The following is a 14,887-nucleotide window of genomic DNA, read 5'->3' as shown; positions in this document are numbered from 1 at the left end:
ATAGCAAATCAGTGTGAGGAGCACAGAAACACGTAACAGGAAACAGTGTCTTTCAAGCACTAGCTCTTTATATAGCAGAAAAAAAATCTGCACGCGTCGCCGCCACCCCCCCCCCTCCCACCCACCCACCCACACACACACACACACACACACACACACACACACACACACACACACACACACGAAATCAAGTACAAGCACACGCTCACAGAGTACTATAGGTATACTCCCATGGGGAAGGATTATTGATAATTAATGAAAGCTGTTGCCTGAGTTCATGGAGGTAGGGACGGGGAAGAGAAGGATACAATGGTGGGTAATGATGCTTTGGACAAGACAATAATAGTACAGAGGGTAGAGCAAAAAGAGATGTGGAAGGAGGGACCGGTTTGGAGAAAGGGGGAAGGGAAAGAGAGGAAGGATGAGAAAAGATGATGAAGAGGGAGAAAGGGAGAGGGGTTGAGAAATATGGGGAGAGTTGAGAGGAGGAAATTGAGTGGGGGGGCGGGGGTAGAGAGAAGAGTGGGGGCAGGGGAGAACAGGAGGGAGGGGGGAGGAGGGAGGAGGAGAATAGGAGGGAGGGAGGCAGGGGGAGAACAGGAGGGAGGGAGGGAGGGGGAGAAGAGGAGGGAGGGAGGGGAAGAAGGGGAGGGAGGGAGGGGGAGAAGGGGAGGGAAGGAGGCATAGGGAGAAGGGGAGGGGAGAAGAGGAGGGAGGGAGGGGGAGAATGGGTGGGAGGGGGAGAAGGGGAGGGAGGGAGGGGGAGAAGAGGAGGGAGGGGGAGAAGGGGAGGGAGGGAGGGGGAGAAGGGGAGGGGGAAAATTAGTTGATTGGTTGTTGTTGGCGAGGGGGGAGACGTAGACAGGGCAACTGAATGAAAACAATCACTTAGTTAGTTGGACTAGTCATTCATTCTTTTGAATGAAACCAGTCTGTGGGAGCAGCTAAATGAAAACAGTCAAGTCAGTCAGTCGTAGTTTGACATGTCAGTTGGATTATTATTCATTCCTCCCCTCCTGAGTGAAAGCAGTCTGTGGGAGCAATGGAATGAAAAAATTCAACACCACTGTTTACTTTGCATATTGACTGAATTGTTCATCTTTTCTTTTCAAGCGAAAACCATCAGTAGTTTTTGTGTCAGTTGAACCATGTATTAATTATTTCAGCTGAAACCACTCTTTAGTGTGTTAGTTGACTGAGCTATACTTTCATTCTTCTGAGTAAGACCAGCGTGCAGTACTTTCATTAGTTGAACTAAAGCAGTGATTGCTACTTTATCCCATCAGACAGTAGTTGCACTCCCCACCCCCAGGGGTAAGTGAAGACATATCTCCGGGTGTATGTCAAAGTTAAAAAACACTTTATACATTTTAGTTTAATTATGTACTGAATGGAGTAATTTTTCTTTTAGTCACTTAGAACAGATTCATACAATGTTGTGGATTAAGGTGTTCCAGGTGCCATTAACATGAAACTACACTCCTGGAAATTGAAATAAGAACACCGTGAATTCATTGTCCCAGGAAGGGGAAACTTTATTGACACATTCCTGGGGTCAGATACATCACATGATCACAATGACAGAACCACAGGCACATAGACACAGGCAACAGAGCATGCACAATGTCGGCACTAGTACAGTGTATATCCACCTTTCGCAGCAATGCAGGCTGCTATTCTCCCATGGAGACGATCGTAGAGATGCTGGATGTAGTCCTGTGGAACGGCTTGCCATGCCATTTCCACCTGGCGCCTCAGTTGGACCAGCGTTCGTGCTGGACGTGCAGACCGCGTGAGACGACGCTTCATCCAGTCCCAAACATGCTCAATGGGGGACAGATCCGGAGATCTTGCTGGCCAGGGTAGTTGACTTACACCTTCTAGAGCACGTTGGGTGGCACGGGATACATGCGGACGTGCATTGTCCTGTTGGAACAGCAAGTTCCCTTGCCGGTCTAGGAATGGTAGAACGATGGGTTCGATGACGGTTTGGATGTACCGTGCACTATTCAGTGTCCCCTCGACGATCACCAGTGGTGTACGGCCAGTGTAGGAGATCGCTGCCCACACCATGATGCCAGGTGTTGGCCCTGTGTGCCTCGGTCGTATGCAGTCCTGATTGTGGCGCTCACCTGCACGGCGCCAAACACGCATACGACCATCATTGGCACCAAGGCAGAAGCGACTCTCATCGCTGAAGACGACACGTCTCCATTCGTCCCTCCATTCACGCCTGTCGCGACACCACTGGAGGCGGGCTGCACGATGTTGGGGCGTGAGCGGAAGACGGCCTAACGGTGTGCGGGACCGTAGCCCAGCTTCATGGAAACGGTTGCGAATGGTCCTCGCCGATACCCCAGGAGCAACAGTGTCCCTAATTTGCTGGGAAGTGGCGGTGCGGTCCCCTACGGCACTGCGTAGGATCCTACAGTCTTGGCGTGCATCCATGCGTCGCTGCGGTCCGGTCCCAGGTCGACGGGCACGTGCACCTTCCGCCGACCACTGGCGACAACATCGACGTACTGTGGAGACCTCACGCCCCACGTGTTGAGCAATTCGGCGGTACGTCCACCCGGCCTCCCGCATGCCCACTATATGCCCTCGCTCAAAGTCCGTCAACTGCACATACGGTTCACGTCCACGCTGTCGCGGCATGCTACCAGTGTTAAAGACTGTGATGTAGCTCCGTATGCCACGGCAAACTGGCTGACACTGACGGCGGCGGTGCACAAATGCTGCGCAGCTAGCGCCATTCGACGGCCAACACCGCGGTTCCTGGTGTGTCCGCTGTGCCGTGCGTGTGATCATTGCTTGTACAGCCCTCTCGCAGTGTCCGGAGCAAGTATGGTGGGTCTGACACACCGGTGTCAATGTGTTCTTTTTTCCATTTCCAGGAATGTATTTAAGCTCACGTATCGCTGGGGTAGGCCTGCCATCACTTAAACTGCCAACCTCAGACAAAAACTTCAAAGATTCCAGACATCTGTGTCAAATCAGATTATTTTCTTGGACACACACAGTCTGTAGAACACAAGTTGGTCACTGGCCACGTATCTTAGTGCTGAATTTGCACGAGTACTTTATTTTTCTTCTTCAACTAATGTTATTAAGACTATTTAACACTTCTGTTACACTGGTTATATGGCTATTAACAACTAGCAGCATAAATTAGCTAATGCAAGAAGCTAAAATATGCTGTAGACATGTGGTAATAACATGTATCGGAAGTCTGAAAATGTATATTTAGGAAATTTCACTGATTAATTCCACATTTGTTTGTGTTTTCGTAAGATAATAATGCTTTTTCATATCCCAGTACCTACTGCAACCCACATCCTTCTGAATCTGCTTAGTGTATTCATCTCTTGGTCTCCCTCTACGATTTTTACCCTCCACGCTGCCCTCCAGTGCTAAATTTGTGATCCCTTGATGCATCAGAACACGTTCTACTAACCGGTCCCTTCTTCTGGTCAAGTTGTGCCACAAACTTCTCTTCTCCCCAATCCTATTCAATACTTCCTCATTAGTTATGTGATCTACCCATCTAATCTTCAGGATTCTTCTGTAGCACCACATTTCAAAAGCTTCTATTCTCTTCTCGTCCAAACTATTTCTCGTCCATGTTTCACTTCCATATATGGCTGCACTCCATACAAATACTTTCACAAATGACTTCCTGACACTTAAATCTATACTCTATGTTAACAAATTTCTCTTCCTCAGAAACGCTTTCCTTGCCATTGCCAGTCTACATTTTATATCTTCTCTGCTTCGACCATCATCAGTTATTTTGCTCCCCAAATAGCAAAACTCCTTTACTACTTTACGTGTCTCATTTCCTAATCTACCGCATTTACTCGAATCTAAGCCGCACCTGAAAAATGAGATTCGAAATCAAGGAAAAAAAATTTTCCCGAATCTAAGCCGCACCTGAAATTTGAGACTCGAAATTCAAGGGGAGAGTAAAGTTTTAGGCCGCACCTCCAATTCGAAACAAAGTTGGCCCATTGTAATATGAGACACAATTTAGGTCGAATGAATGACGATACAGCTACAGTAGTTTGGTTCGCGTAGTAAGCTTAGCAGTTAAGCTTTACCAGGTAGCCATTGCTATGCGTCAGGCGCTCCGTCCGTATTTATACGGGTACCCTTCCTTTTTCACGTGCTTCGTCTGGTTTGGATTGATTGCTTATTTTTCTTTGATCTGATAAGTGCCGACTCTTTGTTATAGGTGTTTACGTCACTCTAAGCTGAAAATGCATTACTGTACTGTGTCATGCACTGTTTGTCGCATTCTGATAATGAGTGTTTACGACCTGTCCTGCTCGTGGCATGGCTTGCTTTTGTGCGCTCTACCGCCGCTTACAATTTCCAGAAAAAGAGAGGAATCGTCTCATTACCGAAACAATGGCAAGAGACTGCTATTTGTTTTTACTAACACTGCTGCTTTCTTTGACGATGACCAACAAGAACCAAATAATAGAATGCGTATGATAGAAGATGTTCTGAACGAGAGTTTAGCAAAAATTTTTCTCCGTTTGAAAACCTTTGCAGACGCCTCTTTAGTACATAACATTCTGCACAGAAATTAGAGTCATCTTAGATTTAAAAATGTAATCAATTGCCATGCTTCATTTCTGACTGTATCACTATTAGGCATAAGAATAATACGAATATAAACATGATACATATATTTTTCCGCGTTTGCTGTTGTCTCACTTTAGTTTCGTAGTTTATTAAGCAGACAGGATTTAAATGAGATAGCAGCAAACACGAAACAATACATGGCAAAATGTTTATATACGTATTTTTCTTATGGTGAAGAGAATACTGCATGTGATTCACAATTCATAAAAGTTCCTATTAGCAACCATCTCTTCTCATAAGTAGAAAAAATTCAGAACGTAGAGTTGGCCATATTGACAAACATCCCAAACAGTCTTGCCAGTCGGATTTTCGTAGTACAGTACATTGAAATGTTGCTACATTCGAAGATGAACAATACGGAATTTGTATTTACTTCGTTGGATAATGTATGAAAATGCAGTAGTCGAAACTCGGGGCGGAGAAAAAAATCTCCGTCTTCCACCTTTTTTTTATTTATTTACTGACGCAGAGGTTTTGGCGCCAGTATTTATCTTTGTGCCTGAAAAGCATGCCTGTGAATCGCTACATATATTCGATGGCAGAAGTTAGTTGTGGCGGCACCTACCAACATTTTTCAGAACTTCCGCTTACTTTGCACTCTATTCTAAGACGCAGGCGGTTTTTTGGATTACAAAAACCGGAAAAAAAGTGCGGCTTAGATTCAAGTAAATACGGTAATTCCCTCAGCATCACCCGAGTTAATTCGACTACATTCCATTATCCCCGTTTTGTTTTTGTTGATGTTCATCTTATGTCCTCGTTTCAAGACACTGTCCATTCTGTTCAACTGCTCTTCCAAGTCCTTTGCTGTCTCTGATAGAATTACAATGTCATCGGCGAACCTCAAAGTTTTTATTTCTTCTCCATGGATTTTAATACCTACTCCGAATTTTTCTTTTGTTTCCTTTACTGCTTGCTCAATATACAGATTGAATATCATCGGGGAGAGGCTACAACCCTGTCTCACTCCCTTACCAACCACAGCTTCCCTTTCATGTCCATCGCCCCTTTAACTGCCATCTGGTTTCTGTACAAATTGTAAATAGCCTTTCGTTCCCTTTATTTGACCCCTGCCCCTTTAGAATTTGAAAGAGTGTATTCCGGTCAACATTGTCAAAAGCTTTCTCTAAGTCTACAAATGCTAGAAACGCAGGTTGCCTTTCCTTAGTCTTTCTTTTAAGATAAGTCGTAAGGTCAGTATTGCCTCACGTTTTCCAATATTTCTACGGAATCCAAACAGATCTTCCCCAAGGTCGGCTTCTACCAGTTTTTCCATTCGTCTGTAAAGAATTCGCATCAGTATTTTGCAGCTGTGAATTATTAAACTGACAGTTCGGTAATTTTCACATCTGTCAACGCCTGCTTTCTTTGGGATTGGAATTATTATATTCTTCTTGATGACTGAGGGTATTTCGCCTGTTTCATACATCTTGCTCACCAGATGGTAGAGTTTTATCAGGACTGGCTCTCCCAAAGCCATCAGTAGTTCTAATGGAATGTTGTCTACTATCGGGGCCTTGTTTTGACTCAGGTCTTTCAGTGCTCTGTCAAACTCTTCATGCTGTACCATATCTCCCATTTCATCTTCATCTACATCCTCTTCCATTTCCGTAATATTGTCCTCAAGTACATCGCCCTTGTATAGACCCTCTATATACTCCTTCCACCTTTCTGCTTTCCCTTCTTTGCTTAGAACTGGGTTTCCATCTGAGCTCTTGATATTAATTCAAGTGGTTCTCTTTTCTCCAAAGGTCTCTTTAATTTTCCTGTAGGCAGTATCTATCTTACCCCTAGTAAGATAAGCCTCTACATCCTTACATTTGTCCTCTAGCCATCCCTGCTTAGCCATTTTGCACTTCCTGTTGATCTCATTTTTGAGACGTCTGTATTCCTTTTTGCCTGCTTACAGTAGAAGAAGAATGGGTAGCTCTGAGGGATGAAGTAGTGCAGGCACCAGAGGATCAAGTAGGTAAAAAAATGAGGGCTTATAGAACTCCTTGGGTAACAGAAGAAATATTGAACTTAATTGACGAAAGGAGAAAATATATATATATATAAGGCACCTACCACTCAGCAAACACAAATTACACATGAGAGTAACAAGGATTTGTGAAAGCATGTTATACAGACGTCCAAGTTCAACATAGTATTCATTTGCAGAGAGGAATATGAACATAAATTAAGTCTGTTTTAATACAGCTCAGTTGTCTCATGGGCAAGGTGGCACCATAGTGCATGGGATCATCGACTGTTGGCGGCTTCTCATTGTCTCAACAAAGTACACTACTGACCATTAAAATTGCTACACCAAGAAGAAATACAGATGATAAACGGTTATTCATTGGACAAATTTATTATACTAGAACTGGCATATGATTACATTTTCATGCAATTTGGGTGCATAGATCCTGAGAAATCAGTACCCTGAGCAACCACCTCTGGCCGTAATAATGGCCTCGATACGCCTGCGCATTGAGTCAAACAGAGCTTGGATGGTGTGTAAAGGTACAGCTGCCCAAGCAGCTTCAACACGATACCACAGTTCATCAAGAGTAGTGGCTGGCGTATTGTGACGAGCCAGTTGCTCGGCCACCATTGACCAGACGTTTTCAATTGGTGAGAGATCTGGAGAATGTGCTGGCCAGGGCAGCAGTCGAACATTTTCTGTATCCAGAAAGGCCCGTACAGGACCTGCAACATCAACGCTGTAAATTTTCTTCATCATGGCTCTATTTTCCGACAGTTTATAAAAATATTCACCTCAAGTTTCACAATAGTTCGCCATTGTCATTAACATTACCTTCATAGTTTCTACAGCAAATGAGCATTTAATTCAGGATAAATCGTGACAAAATTGCTAAATCTCGAACAAATGAGTGTGCTGAATTACTTTTGAAAAAGTTCATGACAGAGCTAGAAAAATTGTGATTGTCATGACAGAAAAAAAGCAGTGGATGAGGTGGGGTAGGTAGAGGGATGGGGGTGGGACCACATGGATGTCATCTTCAATGTGTGCACCATTTGTAGCACACAGGATATCTAGACAATATTCCAGTACGCATCTGGCTTAGCGTGTCCTCATTAACGTGTGCTGTTGCTGGTTTGATGTGAGCTCGCAGTTCCTGCAAGTCCTACACAAAGAAAATAAAAAATGTAATGGGGTTGCGCAGGATCTGGGTGTCGGATCTGGTCTGTACCAACCAGTCCACACACTGTGCTAACTATTGGGGGTGGGATGGATGAGATACCAGAATTAGGTGCATGAACGTTATGCTGCAAACTGCAAATTTCTATCTATTTCAACTCCTGAAATATAAGTGATCAAATCTGTAAAGATCATTTTGGATCAAGTGTGTGTATGTGTGTGTGTAGGAGAGTGTCTAAGCGTGCTCACTTCTGGGTTTTTAATAGAGTAAAACGAAGAAACTACCTATGGGCCAGTCATCATTTAATGAATTTGAATTAAGGTTTGCTACAATTTATTCATTTCCAATCAATTGAATTTCCATTGACACAAAAAAAGGTCCAAGTTTATGCCAGACAGTAGTATAGAAATCCCTCCAGTATGCCTCAGGACACCCTCAAAGATGGGACCAACCCGGGGAAACCTAGTGTTGCAAAATTACAACTTTCCTCAAAGCTAATTAACTGAAACATATTTGTGCTCATAGTGCACAGCTTAATTAAATGCAGGTACAAGATGTTATAAAGTAATTCAACTGAGCAGCTTTTTTCTTCAAACCACCTCCTCACTGTGTGCCAGATTTGAGAAGGTGTGAGCCATCTTGGTTTGATTCTCTGTCATTTCGAATCACTTTTGGAAGCCAGCCTGAGCATGGTTTGTCACACTGTTTCTTCACATTCGTCCAGGCAAAGTCTGAGCTGGTTAACCATTTCAGCCCCATTTACATGATATACAAATGCTTACAACATGAAAAACATATCTATCTATTAACACTACTAAGCAGACACATTTCAATACACATACAATTACCATTAGATGTAGCCTTGGGTTGTATAGTCAAGACTATTATGTTTTGACTGTTGTAAGAAGCTGCAAAGCTTGAAATTCATAAATGAATTTTGTTTATTTGTACCACTTAAGTGGAAACAAATAATACTGCAAGTGATTGTGATGTACCAAAAGCCTGATGAAAATGAAGAAGCATTAACTACTGCATAAATATACGAATCAGAGTAATATACAGGGTGATTTTTTCCACCAGGTACACACTCTAGGGATTGATCGATCGATGAGAGCATATGGAACGAAACAGGTCTAATGAACTTATGTCAGGAAAGGCATTGTTTCCACGCTGGAGACCATCTATTCAATCGTACATTGTTACACAGACTGTGGTCTAATATGTGCTGTACCATGCAGCCACAGTTACAGTATATGTTGAAAATTGTTTCCATGTGCCTCAATACACAAGTGTACGCGTTGTAACATATTCTGCCTCACATGTTACATCAGCCATGCTGCATCTAAAAAGTGTCAAAGGCAGCAAGAATACACTGCTCCAGTGCCTCCACATCTGGGATGGATTTTGCATACACAGTACGTTTGAGGTGGCCTCATAACCAGAAACTGCACGGTTTGAGATCCAGTGAAATAACAGGCCACACAACTGGATCCACTCATCCGATCCATCGACAAAGGAAAACACGATTGAGATACTTCCAGACACTAACGGCGAAGGAGACTGGAGCACATCAAGTAACAGCCACATAGCCCTTTGAATCACCAATGGCACTTCTTCCAGTACAGGAGGCAAAGTAACCCGCAAAAAATGCCAATAGTTACAGCCTGTTAGGCGACATGGAAGAAGGCTGGTCCCAAAATACAGACGCCAATTATCCTGGTTGACACATTCCAGCTGCACCGACGCTGATGATTCACTGTCACCGTGCCATGGGGGTTCTGCATACTATCGCACAGATGACTGTTAGGAAAGTTTAAGATAACTCTATGCGTAAATGTGGCCTCGTCTGTGAATAGGATGGATGACACAAATTCTGGAATCGTGGTTGCCTGGTGAAGAAACCAGTGACAAAACTGCTCCCAATGTGGACAGTCTGTCACTAGTAAGCCCTTCAAATGCTAGAAGGGATAAGGGTAGTAACAATTGTCATGGAGAATATTCCACACAGTTGTCTGGCTTACCCCGTACTGGCAGGCTAACTGCCTGGTAGTGCCGCAGCTGTCGCCTTCCACAGTGTTAATCACATTTTCCTCAAAGTCTGGTGTCCAAACATTTCGGGTACATCCTTCATGATTTCCTGTTTCCTGAAACGACCCTACCTCAGACAAATGGTGAAACACTGTTGCAAACACTGAATGCTGTGCTTGCTGCCCACCGCCATTTGCCTTTCCGCAAGTTAACACCATGTCGGCAAGCTCTCGATTCGAATATGGAACCATTGTGTACAACGCTGTATCATATCCACTACAAGGTGAATCAGCAAGAGAAGTGGATTGACGCAACACTAGCTATCAATATGGCACGAGAGAGCACTAGGGCATGATGTATAAAGATTGGTACCACCCTCAAAGAGGAAACCATGTATACTGTAACTATGGCTGCATGGTGCAGCACATATTAGACTACAGTCTCTGTAACAATGTATGATTGAATAAATTGTCTCTAGCATCATGCAATTCCAGACAAATTCAATATACCTTTTTTGTTCTGTATCCTCTCATGAATCAATCCCTCTAGAGTTTGTACACGGTAGAAAAAATTACCCTGCATAGGAATGAGAGAAATCATATGAATAAGAAGTGATCCTCAAGATAAATTCAATGCAATACACAATATCTGCAAGGATGATTCTTATTATGAAACTATATTAAGCAAAGAAATCAACAAATGATAAGTATTCTTCGTGGAAAAATACAGCCTACAAGTGGCAGAATATTCTTCAAATGCAACAGATCAAGTCACCAATTTAAAAAAAGTATAATATTTAGTTTCTGTTCACGTCACCTCAGCATTTACAAAAATAGATACATAAACAAATAATTAATGTTGGGTGTTAACTGGTGGAAGAGAGAGATAGAGCCTCAATAAATTTAAATTAAAAATAATTATTTAAGAAAAACATTCTAACATAATACGTTTTTTAAACTGACTAAAATATATGAGGTAATTTCTCCTAGCCCCATACACATTCCTAATACCATACGAATGATCCTGAAAATTTGTGCTTGTTAATTTTTAATACCTACAACAATACTCATAAAATTTAAAATGTAAAACATAGTATGCATGCAATACATAAGTAATGCATCAATAGTTCACCTAAGTTGTTAACAATTTTACTGAACTTCAAATAATACAAACAGTTCTGCGATATTCCTCATCGACAGTCACTCTCTACACTTCTTACGATTACCCAATGCATGTGCCATGTGTGTTCCGTTTACAATTTTACAGGTATTATCATAAAAAATTCAGAAGCACAAATTTTCAGGACCTTCTGTATGGCATTAGGAACCTGTATGGGGCTACCAGATATTATTTAATACTTTTCAGTCCATTTAAAAAAAGTGTTATATTAAAAATCAAACAATCCAGGATGGAATGTAACAATATTATGAGAAGGAAAGTTGTTACTCACCATATAGTGCAGATGGTGAGTCGCAGATAGGCAAAACAAAAAGGTTCTCACAACACACGCACATGCAAACGCAACTTGCACACATGTCTGCAATCTCAGATAACTGAAATCACCCTGCAAGCAGCAGCAGCATCAGTGCATGACGAGAGTGGCAACAGGGTGGGGGTAAGGAGGAGGCTGGGGTGGGGAGGGGGAGGGATAGTATGGTGGGGTGGCGGACAGTGAAGTGCTGCAGTTTGGATGGAGGGCAGGAGAGAAAAGGGGGGGGGGGGGGTGTAAGTAACGGAAAGGAGAGAAATAAAAATATATTGAAAGACTGGGTGTGCCAGTGAAATGACAGTTGTGTAGTGCTGGAATGGGTACAGGGAGGTGGCTGGATGGGTGAGGACAGTGACTGACTAAGGTTGAGGCCAGAAGGGTTACAGGAATGAAGGATGTATTGCAGGGAAAGTTCCCACCTGTGCAATTCAGAAAAGCTGGTGTTGGTGGGAAGGATCCATATGGCACAGGCCATGGAGCAGTCATTGAGATGAGGGATATCATGTTTGGCAGCGCATTCAGTAACAGAGTGGTCCACTTGTTTTTTGGTCACAGTTTGTCGGTGGCCAATTCGTGCGGACAGACAGCCTGTTGGCTGTCATACCTACATAGAATGCAGCACAGTGGTTGCAGCTTAGCTTGTAAATCACAAGAGTGGTTTCACAGGTAGCCCTGCCTTTGATGGGATATGTGATGTTAAGTGACCGGACTGTAGTAGGTGGTGGTAGGAGGATGTATGGGACAGGTCTTGCATCAAGGTCTATTACAGGGGTATGAGCCATGAGATAAGGAATTGGGAGCAGGGGTTATGCAAGGATGGACAAGTGTATTGTGTAGGCTCGACGGACGGCAGAATACCACTGTAGCAGGGGTTGAAAGGATAGTGGGCAGGACATTTCTCATGTCAGGGCATGACAAGAGGTAATCGGAACCCTGGCAAAGAATGTAATTCAGTTGCTCCAGTCCTGGATGGTACTGAGTTACAAGGGGAATGTTCCTATGTGGCCGGACTGTGGGACTTTGGGAGGTGGTGGGAGACTAGAAAGATAAGGCACAGGAGATCTGTTTTTGTACAAGGTTGTGAGGATAATTACGGTCAGTGAAGGCTTCAGTGAGACCCTCGGTATATTTAGAGAGGGACTGCTTGTCACTGCAGATGCGACGACCACAGGTGGCTAGGCTGTACAGAAGGGACTTCTTGGTATGGAATGGGTGGCAGCTGTCAAAGTGGAGGTATTGCTGGTGGTTAGTAGGTTTGATATGGATGGAGGTAGTGATGTAGCCATCTCAGGTGGAGGTCAACATCTAGGAAATTGTCTTGTTGCGTTGAGTAGGACCAGGTGAAGCAAATGGGGGAGAAGTTGTTGAGGTTCTGGAAAAATGTGGATAAGGTGCCCTCACCTTCAATCCAGATAATAAATATGTCATCAATGAATCTGAACCAGGTGAGCGGTTTAGGATTCTGGGTTTTCAGGAAGGATTCCTCTAGATGGTCCATGAATAGGTTGGCATAGGATGGTGCCATGTGGGTGCCCATAGCTGTACCTTCGACTTGTTTCAGTCGGATGTCTCGCACTGAGTAAAACATTCATGTAGCTGACATAGGCGGAGAGACTAGTTTCTTCTGGTTTTTTCGTTCACCTGAAAAAACTGACTGAAGGAAAAAGCAATTGATTGGATACATCGCAATCTCCGGCAAGTGAAGCATTCACGGTCACGCATTGCCCAGAGCATCTGGTAACAGGGCAATCCCACAACCAATAGAGTGGCGCCAAGTTTCTGTAGTTTAAAAATTGTGCGTTGTCAACCTACACAACACTATTAATTTTGGTTCCTACCGGCATCAGCTATCCACGAATAAAATTTCATGATACAATTTTTCTCCACCCTGTAAATGAAGCATACAGGATCAAGAGTCAGAAAACCATAGGGTTTTCAGTCACCCACTTCAGATCAGGTACAATTAAGGTACAATAAAGCCCCTGCTACACTGTCACCAACAATGACACAGTGAAATTATTTTAAGGAAATCCTAGGAGCAAAAATTAGATGAGAGGATACAATTATTACCAGTGACATGAATGCACGGATGGTGTCTTGATAAATAGATAACAATGATATAGGGCAATATGGTATATGTACGGAGGTTCTGATGTAGCCATCTCAGGTAGAGGTCAACATCTAGGAAATTGTCTTGTTGTGGCGAATGGAAAAACTGGTAGAAACCGACCTCGGGGAAGATCTGTTTGGATTCTGTAGAAATGTTGGAACACGTGGAGCAATACTGACCCTACAACTTATCTTAGAAGAAAGATTAAGGAAAGGCAAACCTACGTTTCTAGCATTTGTAGACTTAGAGAAAGCTTTTGACAATGTTGACTGGAATAGTCTCTTTTATAATTCTGAAGGTGGCAGGGGTAAAATACAGGGAGCGAAAGGCTACTTACAATTTGTACAGAAACCAGATGGCAGTTATAAGAGTCGATGGACATGAAATGGAAGCAGTGGTTGGTAAGGGAGTGAGACAGGGTTGTAATCTCTCCCCGCTGCTATTCAATCTGTATATTGAGCAAGCAGTAAAGGGAACAAAAGAAAAGTTCAGAGTAGGCATTAAAATCCATGGAGAAGAAATAAAAACTTTGAGGTTCGCCGATGACACTGTAATTCTGTCAGAGACAGCAAAGAACTTCGAAGAGCAGTTGAACGGAATGGACAATGTCTTGAAAGGAGGGTATACGATGAATATCAACAAAAGCAAAACAAGGATAATGGAATGTAGTCGAATTAAGTCGGGTGATGCTGAGGGAATTAGATTAGGAAATGAGACACTTAAAGTAGTAAAGGAGTTTTGCTATTTGGGGAGTAAAATACCTGATGACGGTCGAAGTAGAGATGATATAAAATGTAGACTGGCAATGGCAAGGAAAGCGTTTCTGAAGAAGAGAAATTTGTTAACATCAAGTATTGATGTCGTTTCTGAAAGTATTTGTATTGAGTGTAGCCATGTGTGGAAGCGAAACATGGACGATAAATAGTTTGGACAAGAAGAGAATAGAAGCTTTTGAAATGTGGTGCTACAGAAGAATGCTGAAGATTAGATGGGTAGATCACATAACTAATGAGGAGGTATTGAATGGAATTGGGGAGAAGAGGAGTTTGTGGCACAACTTAACTAGAAGAAGGGATCGGTTGGAGGGCAGCGTGGAGGGTAAAAATTGTAAAGGGAGACCTAGAGATGAATACACTAAGCAGATTCAAAAGGATGTACGCTGCAGTAGGTACTGGGAGATGAAGAAGCTTGCACAGGATAGAGTGGCATGGAGAGCTGCATCAAACCAGTCTCAGGACTGAAGACCACCACAACAACAACAACAACAACAACATGGTATAAAGAATGTTGTGTATGTAGTCTTCTAGATTTCAGCTTGAGAAATGATTTTGTTACAATAGAAAAGTTAAAATATTCTTAAAATATGGTTGGAATGGGCACCAGCGGAACAAAACGTCTTTTACGCCCTTCTTGAAATCTTTCCCACACAAAGTGTTCATTCACCACTTAGTTCCAATGAGACACTAT

The 14,887-nt window shown here is 43.0% G+C and overlaps 1 protein-coding gene across 1 annotated transcript in view; it reads right to left on the bottom strand.

Annotated features, from left to right (window-relative positions):
• The window catches only part of LOC126175036 (uncharacterized), a 215,493-nt gene that overhangs the window by 45,020 nt on the left and 155,586 nt on the right, over positions 1-14,887 (bottom strand). The window lies entirely within an intron of this gene.

The sequence above is a fragment of the Schistocerca cancellata genome, chromosome 3 (assembly GCF_023864275.1).
Source record: "Schistocerca cancellata isolate TAMUIC-IGC-003103 chromosome 3, iqSchCanc2.1, whole genome shotgun sequence".
NCBI lineage: Eukaryota > Metazoa > Arthropoda > Insecta > Orthoptera > Acrididae > Schistocerca > Schistocerca cancellata.
Note: the sequence above shows the minus strand (reverse complement) of the source record. Positions and strands in the feature narration are given on the sequence as shown.